Source organism: Pinus tabuliformis, chromosome 3_1 (assembly GCF_031772625.1).
Source record: "Pinus tabuliformis cultivar Carrire ecotype Pingquan chromosome 3_1, CPIR1, whole genome shotgun sequence".
NCBI lineage: Eukaryota > Viridiplantae > Streptophyta > Pinopsida > Pinales > Pinaceae > Pinus > Pinus tabuliformis.
Window position 1 is genome coordinate 960,062,720 of NC_142301.1, and position 18,377 is coordinate 960,081,096.

Here is an 18,377-nt window from a genome sequence, read left to right on the forward strand (position 1 = left end):
ATTGCATGATTTTTTTCCATCTTTAGACTTCCCTTTTATATCCAAAGAGTTCCAAAAATGCTTTCACGTTTTCGCCACTTGCATTACATCTAAATTGTGGCGTATTAGGAGTTTCTACATTTGAACGCATCAAGAATATCATAAAAATATTTAATATGGACAAATAGATAAACAATAAATTCAACCAAGACATCTAATCACAATGAGGTCAACTAAGCAAGTTGCGTTCAATAATTAGGCATGGTTTATGGGTCTACATACCTCCCAATATGGTAGATTGAATAGAATTGATTGTTTCTTCCACACTACAACATCAATTTTTTCACCTATTTTATTATTTCTTTTCCTTTTATTTGATTCAATCTTCTCCCAAATTGCTTCCTTTATTTGTGTTTCCTTCAAAATATCTGATACTTTTACAATTGCAGGGGCATAACGATGCTCCTCCTTCCCATTACACTGTGCCTTTTGTGAGCGAAACTTATGATGTTGAGGAAGAAATCTCCTATGTCCCATGTACACACATTTCTTGCTACAATGGAGGTACTCTGATTCTATGTTCCTCCCACATATGGGACATGCATTATAGCCTTTTGTTGTGCAACCAACCATATTCCCATAAGCAGGAAAATCATGGATCACCCACATAAGAATTGCCTTCATGTTAAATCATGTCTTACTATAAGCATCATATGTCCATACCCCTTGGTCCCATAATTCCTTTAGTTCATCTACCAAGGGTTCCAAATACACATCAATGTCATTCTCTAGTTGCTTGGGACCAGGTATTAACAATGTTAGCTTACAAAAATTCCTTCTTATGCACAACCATGGTGGAAGGTTGTATGTAACTAACACTACAAGCGAAACACTGTATGTGCTGCTCAAGTCTCCAAAAGGATTAAATCCATTTACTTCCATTGCAAGTCATACATTGTGAGGTTCGCTAGAAAAACTCGACCATTTTTCATCAATAGTTTTCCATGGTACGCTATCAATAGGGTGGTGCATTTTACCATCATTGCTTGCATTCTCATGATGCCACCTCATTTGTTGTGGCATGTCTGCAGAGATATAATGAAAAAGATCTGTTTTCATTTATATAATATATTATCATATAATAACACTACAAAAAATGGTAAAGATAATACAAGAAGGGGAAAACTTGAATAAAATTATAATGTTTAAGGTCATACATATACATTATTTTTAGACTTGGTACTCTAGGAAAATATCTTGACACCTTGGATGGAACACCTTTCCACAGCTCTTGAGATTGAGCATCCACCTTCAATCACGATTTTCCACATGTTGGGCATTGATATTTACTTTCATGACTTCCTCGATATAAAATTAAATCATTTGGACATGCGTGTATCATATCATAGTTTAATCCCAATGCTTTTATCAAATTTTTTATAGCATATGAAGAATCTGGAAGTGTGTTATCTTGAGGAAGCACATTTTTTTGCAATTTGAACATTTGGTCAAAACTTGTATCATATCATCCACTCTTCACTTTCATATTGTAGAATTCTATAGTGGCTGATAGTTTTGTGAAGTCAACACAACCTGGGTACATTGGCCTCTTGGCATCTTCGATAAGATTCTTATATTCATTAAGTTCATTTAGTACATTTGTTGATGCTAACCCCTCATTATCAAAACTCTCATTTATGTTTTGTTTAAGACATTGATTGACATCATTCACCATTTCAAGCATTTGATCACCGAAAATGGTTTCATCATCATCATCATTAGAGGTTCACTATCGTTCTTAAACAATGTTTCATGCTCATCAACTTAATTATCATAATCGTGTTCCACAACATGTTCATAACCATATTAATAAGAAAATCAAAATTTATGTTAATAATTTTATGGCTTTTATGAAAATTAAAATCAATAGCATTTGGTCAACCTAGTCAAATAGGGCCCTTGATAAATATGAAATGGCTTACCAGTTGAGATGAAATATTCTCGAGAACTTCATGTGGCTCATTTTCAGAATGTTGCCTATCCTTATGAATAATAGATGGAATCTAAAGGAGATAAAGAAAAAAAAGTAGAGTTTGCACATATTAAAATAACTGATATCTTTATTGTAAGACATATAAGGTTGAAACTGGATCAATTCAATTTTTTTTTAAGATACCTGACTGGGAATTATCTCTCCATGCAAATACCAAATATTATAATGTTTTATTATACCATCACAAATCAAGTTCTCTCGTAAGACATATATGGTATAACTGATATCTTTATTGTAAGACATATAAGGCTGAAACTGGATCAATTCAAATTTTTTTTAAGATACCTGACTGGGAATTCTCTCTCCATGCAAATACCAAATATTATAATTTTTTATTATACCATCACAAATCAAGTTCTATCAAATGTTTGTACTTTCACTATGCCACATTTATTACATGGACATTTTTTGGACATCTTATTCCTTGAATACTCCTCGTCAAACTTTAATAATTCATCAACCCCATCTCTATATTCTTTTAGTGTTCTACACATAACCAATTTTCAAGTCATATAAAATTTATTGAGCACAAGTTACCACTGATACATTTTTGGCATATGACAACGAATAATCAAATATACAGACTATACTTATTTTTCAATTTCATCCAATTTCTTTTGTCCATTTGATAATATGTTCCAAGCTCCTTTGAAATTGCATCTACAAAGAACTATACAAGTTAGTTGATACTGATGATAGATCACAAGTAAACTAAAGATAGATGTCGTTGAAAATAAGCCTACATTTGTAACAAACAATTAACATCCCTATATAATGACACATCAGATGTAACAAAACCTTCTAATGGTGTATTTATGTTGGTGCAATCCACTGTTTTATTGGTATATGACTACAAGGGCCACATTTATTCTAGAACTACTTAAGGTTATAGTGTATTTGTGATCAATCCTTTGGTACGATGCTGACCACTTATTAGACGAACCTACAAATCTAGACACAATCTAGCAAAGCTTGAAGTTAAATTGATTTTCTTGCCACACAAGTGAATGGACAGCTCCTCGAACGTGTGGTCTTGAGGGAAAAGTATATAAGAATTTGAATGAAGGTGAACATTAAAAATGCATTTTTGAATTGTGGTAATGGACCTGAGAGAGGAATTGTCATTCACACTTAACCTTAGAAATTATGGGTTCACTTCAAGCAATAATTTATTTCCACAAAAGAAAGCTATAGGCATCACCATATTTGGCATCAGTGTATTATCAATGCCTCGTTATACCTCTGTCCATGACATCTTCAGCATTTTCATTCTTCTATGGTCTATGGCTCATCAAAATGGATCTATAATGGTGTGGTAGTAACTCACTATGACTACATATCGCCTATATATGCACCTTCTCAAGAAGTCTATTCAAACCCAGATGCGATTCTTTAAGGATAATATTTTTCTAAGGTATGGCTTATCTAAGTCTTGTATGTATCCTTTAGAACTGCACTCTAGACTTTGTTAATGGAAATTCTTGGTCATCCTATATTAGCCATGACATAGTGAATAAGGTATTAGCAATGTATATTTCATATGGACAGTAACACTTAGAAAAACTCATAACAGTGACTTAAATTTTGGATAATAATATATTATACTTCATAAATTCTAATGTCAATGACTTTCCTAGATGAGGGAAGTAAGATATATGGAGACTAATGTAGTGATAAGAACATGTGTTGATAGTATGAATCTTGCACTTCCTACAATGACCTGATCAACACACACACACACACATAGATACACATATATATTCACACACACACACACACACACATATATATTCACAATTCAAATTTCTTATCTTAGGTGAGTCGACCTGTGGAGATGTTGATTTACACTAGGTTCATTGTGATCCCATAAATGAACCTCAATAAATTTTTGGTCACAAGTAGTGGAAGCATTTGATTTTTGCAAAGACAATTCTCTCTTACTTTGAGGAGAATTAGTCTCCCTAAAATTTTCTATACCCAACATAAAGTAGTAGAATAGGAATTTTGTTGAAGTCATCTCCCAAGAAGAAGTGGTCCTCCTAGAAGTTTGAAATATCTGAAGCTATCATAAAATTAAAAAAAAAAAATAGAATCCTGAGCAGTGATATTTCTTGGTTCCCTCACAATTATATGTACGCAATATTGTTCTATGTATGTCACTTCAAGCTCACCACTATTTATATACCAGTATTATGTATGACATCAATACTTCTTAGTAGCAACGGTGATACGTTCTAGTACCTATAAATTGATGACAGTGTTACAGTCTTGTTCACAATCGAAGTTGTGAACAAGGCAGATATGAACTCTGGAAATATTGGTTGTCATCTTGTTGACATGACAAATGTTCGCTATACCAACAATGGGAACTAACCCGATCACAAGCCCCAATTAGAGCTACTTTCGTTTGGAATGGCTAGTTCCAACGGGTTTTAAGGGACCCCGTAAACTGTTAAATGCATTGATAGATTTCTTTCGGGAGGAAGACTTCAATTAAATCAACAAAATAAAACAACTAACCTCTATGTATTAAATCCTATCTACACTACTTCGAACTACTCTAGTCTAGTTCTAGCTATCCTAATCTATCCTACAACAGCATGACGAAAGAGAGGTTAAACATCATATATGAATCCCAAGTCTAAATGAATCAATTACTGGTTCACATAAGAACAAGGCTGCATCAATTCTAAATTGCAATCCAATCACTCATTCCTTTTATGAAAATAAAGCTTGCAATTGATGTTTAACATAGTTTCAAATCAAGGACTGCTCATGAATTAACTATGATGAAGAATCACATTCAAACAACCAAAGCTAATCATAAACTGTAAGTCATCAATGGGCACAAACACAAATCACATTCATATTTATGCTCTTAACAACATCCTGATTCTTAACATATAAAGAAGAGGAAAATCAATCTGAGAAAAGGTTCCTTCTCTCACCCAAATAATCTTCCTTACAATAAACAAAAACTGTTCTGCCAAACGAAAAAGCCCTTTTCTCTTCTTTGGAGGTAATAATTATAAAAAAGCCTGTGACTCTCGGTCTTCCCTGCCTCTTCATCTCCCCCCACTATTTTCGATATACAAACCGAGTATACAGAGATAGGATCGTTAGCGTAACCGCTGACATGTAGAAAGCATATCTACTGGGGCGCTTCATTTCCTGAGGAAGTGAGTAGATGTTGATAAAAAGGGTGACTATGTGTCACCTCCCCATGATGAAAACCGGACAAATTTTCTTTTGGAATGCACATGCAACACATGGGATTCTGACCTGGAACGCCTAAGGCCGGATCTTTAAACACAATGCTTCTACATACATGACTCTTCGAATCCACTCTTGCGTCCTTTACTTCTCGCCTGCAGAGATAGCTGTCATTAGCTTCATGATTGTGAACAATATAATAGAAATGTTCAAACAAAACATAAATGCTGCCTTCATTAACTTTTATAAAACTATGGGGAACAAGTGTGAAAGAAAATGATTTACACATAAAACACATGTAACACACAATTTTCCCGCTTAATTCATAGGCTTGGCACAGTTTTCGAGGGCTTCACTTAATTGCAATCGGGTATCGGCCCCTCTGTGGGTCGTAGTACCCATGCCTTCCAATTTCTCGATGTGTGATTACACTATCAGGGCTCCACAGGCACGCCTTTTACATTAAAAACCCGTTCCCTTTGTTATATCGGGAATTTTGGAAAACACAGGAATACAAAGAAAATCTCGCTCCGATCACTTAGGCCGAACCTCAAATTTTATGTATCAGGGCTTATAAATATCATCGGGTCTGGCATATCGCATATCGCAATATGCACAAGCCTGGGGCTCCGTCGATTGCGATATACGATATGGCCCCGGACCCGAAAACATATATATCATATTTGATAAGCTCGGCGGGTTTGCCATATTGCCGTGCACATTGTGTATAAGGCCCGGGCTCCACCGATATGCGATATGCGATATGGCCCCAAACCCAACATATGTATGTAGTATGGTTAAAAGTGTCGTTGGGTCCAGAATATAGTGGCACACCTTATATATATAAGCCTTAGACCTTGGCCGATTGCAATATGCAACGGGGCTTCGGACCTGACATATATATGAAGTATGGTTAATAGTACCATCGGGTCCGATGCCTTATGGTATGCGTTATGTGCCAAGGTTGAGTGTGATAAGCAAAAAAGGGATGATTTATGCATGTTTTGAGCATTTCCGCTATAAAGAGCTATGATTGGAATAATGATGTGATGGGGGTTTTGTGAGTTAAATAAATCCTGATGAGCATAAGAATGAAGGGCTTAAATGAGGTTATATTCGAGGGATTTGTTAAGGGGCTTTAATCATTTTTGAATGGAAGATTTGGCTCTCCAAAGAGCCAAATCCCTCATGTAAAATAGATGATTCAGAGAGATGCAAGATTAACTTCTAGGGGACCCATCCAAAATTGTTGCCAAGGCAATTTTTGAATGGGTGGTGGTTGTGGCCACAATAAATGACGAACCACTGGGCGAACTAGTTATCTCTGTTTACAAATAAACCTCAGATCAATAAAACATCAGGGTGTTAAGATAAAATTGAAATGCAAACTATACAAATGAAAAGGCATGGGTTACACTTCAACATTAATTGCTTCAAGTGGGATAGAAACAAATAGCTTTTACTTACTGATAGGATTTTGATAGGCATTCTCCAATGGCAGTATTGTGGGGTTTATTGACCTCCCTTTACCTATTTCCCACTTTCAAAAATCCTTTTGGGGCCATCACTGGTTTGTCCATACCTGTTTAGGTGTGTACCTCAGCTCTTCATTGTTCATCAAACTTGATACAAATATGTTTGTCTGCACTTTATATAAGAATTTCAGTGCTGTATTTTCATAGGATTGAGTGGGGCGCAGTCATGGATCTTGCCATATTTTTAAACTACTTAAGCAAGGTTGGGCTTGCTGTATCAACCAGTACTCTGAGCCCAGCAACAGTCCCTACTCTAACTGGCTTCCCAAACAACCTGTCCTTCCAGTTTGGCACAAGGACCTGACATTTCATTTTTTTTTTAATAAGTCCTTCCAGTTTCAAGCGCAAGGACTAGAGCACAATTAGATTTTCCACATGTATATGACAGTGAGTTTAGCCCATGAAAGGAGGTTTACTTGTGGATAACAGGTATTGGACAATTTAGTGTGGTGGATGGGACCAGTGGAGAATGACTGTAAACCTTACAGGCAAGTATATGCTAGGTCTGAGTGGGATTTATTCAAAATGTGGTGTCCCTCCATGCCAGTCCAGCTGTAGTTACACATTCTTGTTTTATAAAGATGCCCCTACATGCTCCAGATATCTAAGTTATCAATAGATCTTACCCAATTCTCAACAGATGCCAATGAGTGGCTTGGTTTGAATTCTACAGCTTATTTTCAAGTTCTCATGGGCTGATAGGAAGTTTGTTTGATTTGCAAGGTAATGATGGATTCAGAAACAATGGAATCATCAGCAGGTTAATGAGGAAGGGAAAAGCTGGAGGTAGTGCATGAGGGAAAATCTGAGAAGAGTGAGAACAAGATGGGAGGGCCAAAGTCAGTTGGCTGAAAAAGGACTGTAATTCAAAACAACAGGAAAATAAACTTTGCAGAAAACAAAAAGGAAAAGACAGAAATACAAATAAACTAACAGAAAAATGAAATGAACTCTAATCTACTCAAGAGGTAACCACCATGTGGTGGCTACTGGAAGTATCTCTTCAGATGCTGGCCATTAACAGGGAGTTTTTCAGTTTCTCCCTGCAAAGTTTTCAATCTGTAAGTTCCTTGACCAATTTTTTCCCCAACTTGGAATTGGCTCAGCCATAAGTGTTGGAATGTTGTCTTAAGCTGATCTCCATTAGACACCAATGCTTGATTATATCCTAAAAACACATCTAATAGGGACAACATTTCAGACCCAGAAACACACTGGAGAATGTGTTCTATAGGAGGGACAGGATAGCTATCTTTCTGGGATGCTTGGTTCAGGTTTCTGAAATCGATACATAGCTTGATGTTCCCAATTTTCTTTCTTACTCGCACGAGATCGGCTACCCAGGGGGTGTGCATGACCAGAGAGATGATTTTGGCATCCAACGTTTTGTTAAACTCTTTCTTCACCAACGGTCCTGGGCCTGGATGCATCTTTCGAAGCTTCCGTTGGTAGGGCTTAGCCTCCTCTTTACTCCCATTCATAAGCTTGTCATCTTCGAACACCTGCCAATTTGAGATGTTATCAGGCACGGATGGTCTAAAAATCAATTCAACATAACATTTGTTCTTCTTTAATCTAAAATCAGGCGAAAGTTTAGCAGCCATACTAGCCATCAGATCAGCATTTTGGTTTTTCTCTCGAGGTATATATGTGGTATTAAAAGAGTCAAAACTGTCAATTAAGTTCCATACCTCATGCTGGTACCTTACCAGGTGTGGTGAATTGCAATGTATCCTTTTCCTTACCTGATCCACGATTATCTGTGAGTCACCAAAAGCTTTAAGATTTTTTACATTCATATCAATGGCTTTCTTTAGGCCTTGCAGCAAGCCTTCATATTCTGTTGTATTGTTGGTGCATGCAAACTCCAACTGGCTGGCCATCAAATGTTGGTTCCCTTGTGGGTCGATGAGAATGCTCCCAGCACCTACACCTTCAAGGTAGTTAGAACCATCAAAATAGAGTGTCCAGAACATAGAATCTAATGTTACATCAATTGAACCACTATCTAAGAGACTATTCCTATCATCTACTATAATACAGGATAGTTTATCAGTTGGATTATGGGAGGGAACTTCCAACTGTGTGTATGTCAAAGTTTCTTCAACTGTTCCTGCATGGAATTCTCCAAAACAGGTTTCTGTAGCATAAACATTGAAACTATAGTTCCCAAGGATGGAGTTGGTAAACATTATAGGTTCATTGGGACCATTTAGTTCTGTTACCACATACTTCATGTATCTTTCTCGATCAACTCTCAGCATATCACCTTTTCCCTTCTGAGGCAGCAAGAGGTGGGACCAATCAGTTGAGAAATATCCATTGAGTTTTGCTAACCAATCCCTACTAAGCAGCATTCCATAGGCCTCGGGTATATCGACTACCACTATATCAATGACTTGTGTGTATTGTGGTTTAGCAGCCATCCGAATCAACACATCTTTCAATTCTCCAATTACTTTCACATTTGTCCTGTCCAATTGCATAATTCGAGTCCCAATTTTCTCAAGTATTGCATGTAGTCTTTTAGCAATAGCATAAGGCATCATAGTGGACAAGGCATCGAAATCTACCAGGCAATTGTGTAAATTCATTTTGAGGATTTAAAATGTGATAAGGAAAGGTGGGGTTATGGATTTTTATTTTCTCCCTATCATGGTTGCACTGACATCTTGGGGTTTTTGATTCATTTTAGACAGAGTGGCTTCCATAGTTGATGGCATTTGGGCTACAATGGAGGTGTTGACAGGTCTGGACATTGACTTCTTGGTTTCGTTACTTAGGATGGTGGAAGTTTTGGAATTTCTCTCATTCATAGCTCTTAAGAGAAAATCTCTTTGCTGTGTTAATTTCAGTAAATCAAACTACACGATATTAGCCCTAGATTTCTTAAGATCATCCAAAATATTGTAATCAATGTTATAAACAGGATAGGGCAGAGTAAACATACTGGTTTTGCTATTCTTATGTGGGAGCTTACCATATTGAGTAGCCTTCGTTGCAGCGGGAGATGCATTTTCTTTCTCTGGATGGTTTGCAACTGGGGTATTCTTGGACTGACCACTGGGTCTACTCTTCTCAACAGGGAATTTGGGAGTAGGTGCCTTCACCAGGCGGACATCTTTCTTGGTCTGGTCTACAGGCTTCATCACACTTGCAAGTGGCCCTTTGCTTCGTGTGTGGATTTAATTAGTGTGGATTTCTTCCATACTGTCTCCTTGGTCATCATCGTTCTCATTTGTATAGAAATCCCACAGTAAGTTGATTTGAGATTCTTCTTCCAAGGGCTCTTCTACTTGGTATTCTTTCTCGTTTTCTTGTTCTAGCTCTAGCTCCACTATAGCTTATTCTTGGTTAAGGAGTGATCCGATAAGAGCCATCTCTTTTGTATTTAAATTTCCTTCATTGGATGGAGCAGGTAGTGCAAGAGGACCATGACTACCTTCTATCTTCTTACGATAGAAAAGTTTGAAAAGTTTTCTATTGTTATACTCTCCTCCACTCCCACTTGTACTCTCTCCAGAATTCCTTTTCATATCGATCACTGTATTTGTCAACTTCTTAATGATCCGCTGCAAACCTTCTACATCTGTGGTATCCTTTTCTTTGGTTTTAGCCTCTTTGTTATCACTCCCATTATTCTTCTTGGCTGCCCGAGAGGCTTTCTTTTCTTCGGTTGTAGGGTGGCATGCTGTGAGACTGAGCATTCCATTCTCGACCTTTACTACTTCATCGATAGCACCTTGTAAGGTTCATGCATTACTCCTCTTGACCCACATTGCAGTAGGGACAAGGAGAGCAGTGATGTAGAATTCCATGAGCACCTCCTTAGTAGGTCTAGCAGTGGCTGGGATTCTGTTGAACCGGAGGTTAAAATCCTTTACTTTTTCTTTGGTTTCCATTTTCAAACCGGATAGTTCTAGAACTAAGTCCGCAGGGGTTTTGTCATCGCCATACTTGTCTAAAAAGGCCTGCTGAAAGGCAGCCCACGAAGTGATTGATCCTGTTCTCAGGCTAAAGTACCATGTGGAAGCTGTGCCAATCAGGGTAAAAGGGAATAGGCGACAAACTATATCTTCATCAGCTACCCCCAGCATGCGTATGGCCAGGAAGAATGAGTTGATGTGGTTTTCAGCGGTGTCTCCTTGCCTAGGGTCGAATTTAGGCAGTACCTTTTCTGCATTCTTGGGTAAGGGATGCTGTTGCCCAGGTATCGCCACGGCATCCTGAGCGAGCCAGGGAGGCAGTGCTCCCGGAGGAGGTGGGAGTTGGTTTCCACCCGGTTGAGGAATATTAGCCATATCGAGGATAGGGATGTTCTGGTTAAGGGTTTCTTCATTAGGATTTTCCAAATCAGGCCAGGGATTGCCTTCAATAGGGGAATCCTCAGGAATTTCTACCCAAGGAGAGTCGACACTCTACAAAGAATCAAGCACAATATCTTCAATAGAAGGGGCTGTAGATGTCTCTTTGTTTATGTGATTGGTTGAGGGGAAAGTACCCCTAGGGTCCTTTGGGTTAAGACTCTACCAGACTGAAAATTGCTTATTCAAAGAAACACACACACAACCATTATCTTTACTGTAAGAAAATTCTAATGTTGAGGGTATGTACCTAAGGTCCTACGTTCGAGAAGGCCTTTAGGGTCCAAACCCTTCTTGGAGTTCCCTTCTTCTCCTTTGACCTGTAAAACAAACAAATCAAAGAGCACAACAATACATGGACAAATACTTATACATAAACCATCTTCATGCTATAAAGTTAGTTATAAAAATCTTTAAGTAACTACTTGCATAAGAATTCAAAACATGAATCTCATAAGCACAAAGAAAGATTGTTTCGGGAACCAAGACGTGTTTCTTTATATAAAGGCAAGTAAAGTACATATGACGGAAAGATTTCACCTGAAACACCTTCAGCAGGCTCCAAGCAAAGCTTCCTCCCGGATTCGTTCCAGCCTCAAGCCTCCAACAAGAGCTCCTTCCAAGTCTTACTCAATGGTGATATAAAGGATGAGTGATCACCAATACACATGGAAACAAGGGTTTCCTATGCAGAATGGGGGAAGTGCAGAATGCACCAAGGACTTCAGACCTGGTCTAAGGGAAAAATCTCAGCATAATAATCTTGCTCTCTTTTCTCTCTTTTCTCTCTCCCTTAGGCCTTCCCTTTGATGTCTTTTTATACCATCTCCAAAGTAGTTTTTTAGTTAGGAGTTGGTTGGGAACAGTTGGGCCACGGGCACTAACAGGTGATCAGCAGGTAAAACCCGCGATCTCCGCCCGAAAATAAGGAATTATTTATTTTTTAAAGTGTTTTAATACATACACGCGGGTTGGGTATACACAGACCCGTGTGTACACGCGTTTAACTCAGGGCAATGTCGCGTATAAGGGATAAAACACTGTTTTTTAAATTTTAGGACCAGGTCTGGAAGGAGGGGTTGCCCTAGGCCATGAGTGCAGCATCACAAAGCATAAGAGTGAGATTTGGAGCTATAACAGTGATAGACTCTTAACTTTCTTTTTGTTGTCGAAGGTAAAGACTGAAAGATAGGGAGATGTGATAGGGAACGAGTGTAAGCCCGAGTAAGTCTTCTGACTGGTTGTTCCTGGGTGACAGGATACTCCCACAGTGTCTCTTCTTCGAAGTGAGGCTTCTCCAAATGAGAGGAAGGATCTTTTCGACCTTCACAATCCATGCATTAATCCTTTTGAATCCATGCGTGGCACTTATAAATGAATTCTTGAAAAGCTGTGGACGACGGTTTAGGCCCTCTTTCTAGCGCCAATTTGTTGACATGGTGAATGTTCACTATACCAACAAGGGGAACTAACCTGATTGCAAGCCCCAATTAGACCTACTTTCATTTGGAATGGCTAGTTCCAACGGGTTTTAAGGGACCCCGTAAACTGTTAAATGCATTGATAGATTGCTTCCGGGAGGAAGACTTCAATTAAATCAACAAAATAAAATAGCTAACCTCTATGTATTAAATCCTATCTACACTACTTCTAACTACTCTAGTCTAGTTCTAGCTATCCTAATCTATCCTGTAGGAGCATGACAAAAGAGAGGTTAAACATCATATATGAATCCCAAGTCTAAATGAATCAATTACTGGTTCACATAAGAACAAGGCTGCATCAATTCTAAATTGCAATCCAATCACTCATACAAGAATACACATTCCTTTTATGAAATTAAAGCTTGCAATTGATGTTTAACATAGTTTCAAATTAGGGACTGCTCATGAATTAACTATGATGAAGAATCACATTCAAACAACCAAAGCTAATCATAAACTGTAAGTCATCAATGGGCACAAACACAAATCACATTCATATTTATGCTCTCAACAACATCTTGATTCTTAACATATAAAGAAGAGGAAAATCAATCTGAGAAAAGCTTCCTTCTCTCACCCAAACAATCTTCCTTACTCACAATAAACAAAAGCTACTCTGCCAAATGAAAAAGCCCTTTTCTCATCTTTGGAGGTAATACTTATGCAAAATCCTGTGACTCTCGGTCTTCCATGCCTCTTCATCTCCCCCCATTGTTTTCGATATACAAACCGAGTATACAGAGATAGGATCGTCAGCATAACCGTTGACACATAGAAAGCATATCTGTTGGGGCGCTTCATTTCCTGAGGAAGTGAACAGATGTTGATAAAAAGGGTGACTGTGTGTCGCCTCCCCATGATGAAAACTAGGACAACTTTTCTTTCAGAATGCACATGCAATGCGTGGGATTCCAACCTGGAACGCCTAAGGCCAGATCTTTAAACACAACGCTTCTGCATACATGACTCTTCGAATCCACTCTTGCGTCCTTTAATTCTCGCCTGTAGAGATAATTGTCGTTAGCTTCATGATTATGAACAATATAACAGAAATGTTCAAACAAAACATAAATGCTACCTTCATTAACTTTTATAAAACTACGGGAACAAGTGTGAAAGAAAAGGATTTACGCACAAAACACACGTAACACACAATTTTCCCGCTTAATTCATAGGCTTGGCACAGTTTTCGAGGGCTTCACTTAATCGCAATTGGGTATTGGCCCCTCCGTCGGTCGCAATACCCATGCCTTCCACTTCCCTGATGTACGATTACACTATTGGGGCTCCACAGGCATGCCTTTTACACTAAAAACCTGTTCCCCTTTCTATATCAGAAATTTTGGAAAACACGGGAATACAAAGAAAATCCTGCTCCGATCACTTAGGCTGGACCTCAAATTTTATGTATTGGGGCTTACAAATATTGTCGGGTCTGGCATATCACAAATCACAATATGCACAAGCCTGGGGCTTTGTCGATTGCGATATGCGATATGGCCCTGGATCCGAAAGCATATATATCATATTTGATAAGCTCGGCGGGTCCGCCATATCGCCGCACACATTGTGTATAAGGCTCGGGCTCTGCTGATATGCGATATGCGATATGGCCCCGGACCCGACATATGTATGTAGTATGGTTAAAAGTGTCGTCGGGTCCAGAATATAGTGGCGCACCTTATATATATAAGCCTTAGACCTTGGCCGATTGCGATATGCGACGGGGCTTCGGACCCAACATATATATGAAGTATGGTTAATAGTGTTGTTGGGTCCGATGCCTTATGGTATGCGTTATGTGCCAAGGTTGAGTGCGATAAGCGAAAAAGGGATGATTTATGCATGTTTTGAGCATTTCCGCTATAAAGAGCTATGACGGGAATAATGATGCGATGGGGGTTTTGTGAGTTAAATAAATCCCGATGAGCATAGGAATGAAGGGCTTAAACGAGGTTATATGCGAGGGATTTGTTAAGGGGCTTTAACCATTTGTGAATGGAATATTTGGAACTCTAGAGAGCCAAATCCCTTAGGTAGAATAGACCATTCGTAGAGATGCAAGATTAACTTCTAGTGGACCCATCCAAAATTGCTGCCAAGGAAAGTTTTGAATGGGTGGTGGTTGTGTCCACAACACATCCTTTCAAAGGTTATCTTCTATAAATACGTTACAGGGACCTCTCAGCAAAAGAAATGGAAACATATTTGTCTTCACCAAATGGTGTAACACATTTGAAGATCTGTTAGAAAAATTAGCATAATAACCTAGTACAGGAGCTTGAAAGAAACCTTTATAATCATAAAGATCAAAAGGCTCATGAAATATTTAGAGCTTATATGTCAATCCCTCATAATGATTAATGATATTTTATTATCATATTGTGGTTGACATTACTTTTCTATGACTACTGCAGGTGCCTCATAAAGAAAGCATTGGAAGGAAAGTGTGAATGGAAAAGTATTTATCATAATTAAGCACGGTAAGCAGAGGGAAATGTGAGAACCCTGATTTTGGCATCTTGATGGGGATCAGGTGATTTAATGTGTTGGTTGTTGTCATATAAAATAATGAAGCTGGTGTTGAATGACCTCATGGGAGGATTTCTTCACTTTGGTTGAATAATCTATGATCTAAAGCAACTTCCTAGAAGCCTGTTGTTGAAGTTGCCTCATGGAAAGTCTCATTCCTTGCATAAGAAGCTCATGATTGAAATCTAGATGATCATGTGAAGCAAAGCTTTAGAGGGAGCTATAGAATCCCTAGCAGTATGACTTATTTTGCTCGATGTTGATGATTCTGATTTTGCCTTGATATATCCTTGTTACTTGGAAGACTACACAGAAGCTGCATGATTAAAGACTTTGCCTCATGGACCTAAGAGTCTATAGAAGAAAAGGGGCAAGTCATGGATGGATCGATGATTGTGTTTTGGAAAGGTCACTTTCTCTATATTTAAGAAGGGATTATGAACAAACCTTGATTGGATTAAAAGGATGTAGTTACTAGTAATGTCTGATTTGTGACCATTGCATTTATCAATATAAGAGGGAGTTGACTTTTAAAGTCAAAATGGAAGACATCGCCCTGATACACTATCTTGTGCACTTAAAGGTATGATGTGTCTACCTATGTATATCTTGTCAGATCATTGATGTTCTTGATAAACACCCTATCAGTCATATGTCTTGCTATGAAGGCTATGAGTCAATCTATGGATGAGCCTCTTATATATTGGATAACTGCTTAGTGAGATATCTCTACGATTCTATTATCTATAATCTGAGATTCACTGCTGAAATCTAAGATTCCTTGGATATTCACATGTTGGCTCGATTGGCAGTATCATGGATGGGAAGAGCACATCTAGTGCTATTCAGTTTCTCTTGAAGTATTATTGAGGCTGTATGTATATAGCCAAGGAAAATTTTAAGGATGGAAAATTTTCTTGAAGTTTAAAAACATTGGCAAATCTCACTAATCCCTAATCTGAAAACTATAAAATTTTTATTGATATATTTGTAAAATTATTCAAGTTTATAATGATTCTATATATAGTCTCTATATAATGTTGGTGATTTTTAAGGTAAAATAATTTTATATTCTAAAATTTGGGCGAATCATCTTTTATAAAAATTGGAAATTGGCAAATCTTTTGTGTGGAAAAATCATGGAAAATTAGCCCACTGGGCGAACATTAGCCCCTAAAATTTTCCAATATAGAAGCAATTCTGGCTTATTAGGAAGACAGTTAGTTGAGGATGCTCTTCAGTGAGCTATTTAAGCATGTACTAATAACCATAGTTGTATATTGTGATATTCTTTAGTGGTATTCATTCTTCAGAAAATCCATGTTCCACAATAGCTCCAAGTATTAGGTACCACTTTTTTTTTGATATCGTACATTAGAGAGATACCAAGCTTCACGAGTATTGATTAAATGAGCAGATTATTGTCATCTTGACATAGCCTCTTGGTAAGGTCAAGATTATCTTTATTCAAAGAAAGGTTGGGAATAATGGATAGACCTTATTAATAGGGTCCTGCTGGAGTTGGACATTAAGCTCTGGAAGCTCTTAGGGGCTTGAGGTATTTATTGAGTTATGAGTGACCATAGGGTGAGTGGTCCACCTTTCCCTAGTGGCGTGGTGTGTATAGGGTGATTGGCTCACCTTCTCCTATGGCATATGAGCAGGATGAGTGGTTCACCTTCTCTTATGGGTACCCTAGTGAGAGATGAATATAGGCATATGTTGACATGCTGGTGGGTATGTGGTTCATCCTTTCCCCACATGTAGGATGTTCATTCCCTACGATTGTTGGTTGACATGTCAATGGGTCATGGTTCATCATTTCCTAATGTGTAGGATCCTTCCTACTATTGTTGGTTTGCATGCATGTAGGACGTGGTTCATCTTTTCCCTACTCTTGGTGTTTTGGATGTGTGCAGGATGTGGTTCATCCTTTCCCTATAGGTGGTTATGACGTGTGCTTGTAAGATGTGGTTCGTCCTTTCCCTACGAGTGACTATGATGTGTGATTCTAGGATGTGATTCGTCATTTCCCTACGTGTGATCGTGATGTGTGATTGTAGGATGTGGTTCGTCCTTTCCCTACATGTGGTTGTCAGTAAGATGTGATATATTCTTTCCCTGCTATTGATTCAGTACCCTCCTACCCATGTAGTCCGCAACACATGGGAAGTACCTCTCATCTGGCGAATGAGTTGGAAAAAGTGGTTAGGGACCATAGCACTACCGATGAATGCATTGGGTACAACCATACTGCCTACGACTAGGATGCATGGTGTTCTTCAACTTGATCTGGGATCAATTCTGATTGAGGTTTTACCTCTGGAATGAATTTTGTCAGTGGAGAATGGTAAGGTCTTTTGACTCACTCTTGATCAATTCTTCTTAATTATTACATCAATGTTTAGCAGAGCAGAGCGGAGATGGGATTCAAGGTCTTGTGATTCACTCTAGAGTTAAGATTAGTTACGAATATGGTTCATGGTGACATGATGACATAATGATCGGTGACAATGACTAATGGTTTGACAGGTGGAATTCTCCCTAGTTGAGAGGGAGTGTTCAAATTGGAAACTAGGGCCAACTTCCACTTTCGACAACTTATTTGATAAAGATAATCCTTATATTAAATTCCTCTTCTCGAGAGGATAAAAATTGAGCTAAGGATCACCAAATTTGTATAAGAAAATGTACTTATTCACTCAAAATAAATTCTATAAGGCATAACCTTACCAAAGCGGGAAAAATTTGAAGATTTGAAATTTGAATTTTCCTCTAAAGTGTTACGATCAGCTAACCTCCATAAGGGAAAATCATCATATCTATTTGTATATATATAGTCACCCTCCATCCTCATTTGAGAATATAAGAGTGAATCATATCTACCTCTGGAATGTCGCTGGACTGAGGCAGAAAGAAGAGTTTGGGGAAGGATTGTCTTGACGTTTTGGTGCAGATCTCTTGAAGGAACAGGGCCGAGACATCTGAGGTAAGTGTGGGCCATTCGGTGTTAGTTTCTACTATTATTTACCTTTTGTTCTGGGCCGCAGAGCTTGTTGTAGCTACAACAAGGTTGGAGTATCTTGTTGAAGGGCCGAGAGGCCTAGTGTTGGGTCTCCTCTCTAAACCGCAGGCACAAGGAGTACACCACTGCCTAGACTGAGAGTGTAACCTTTGAATCAATGATCAAAATTCTTTGTGGAGCATCTCAGTGAAC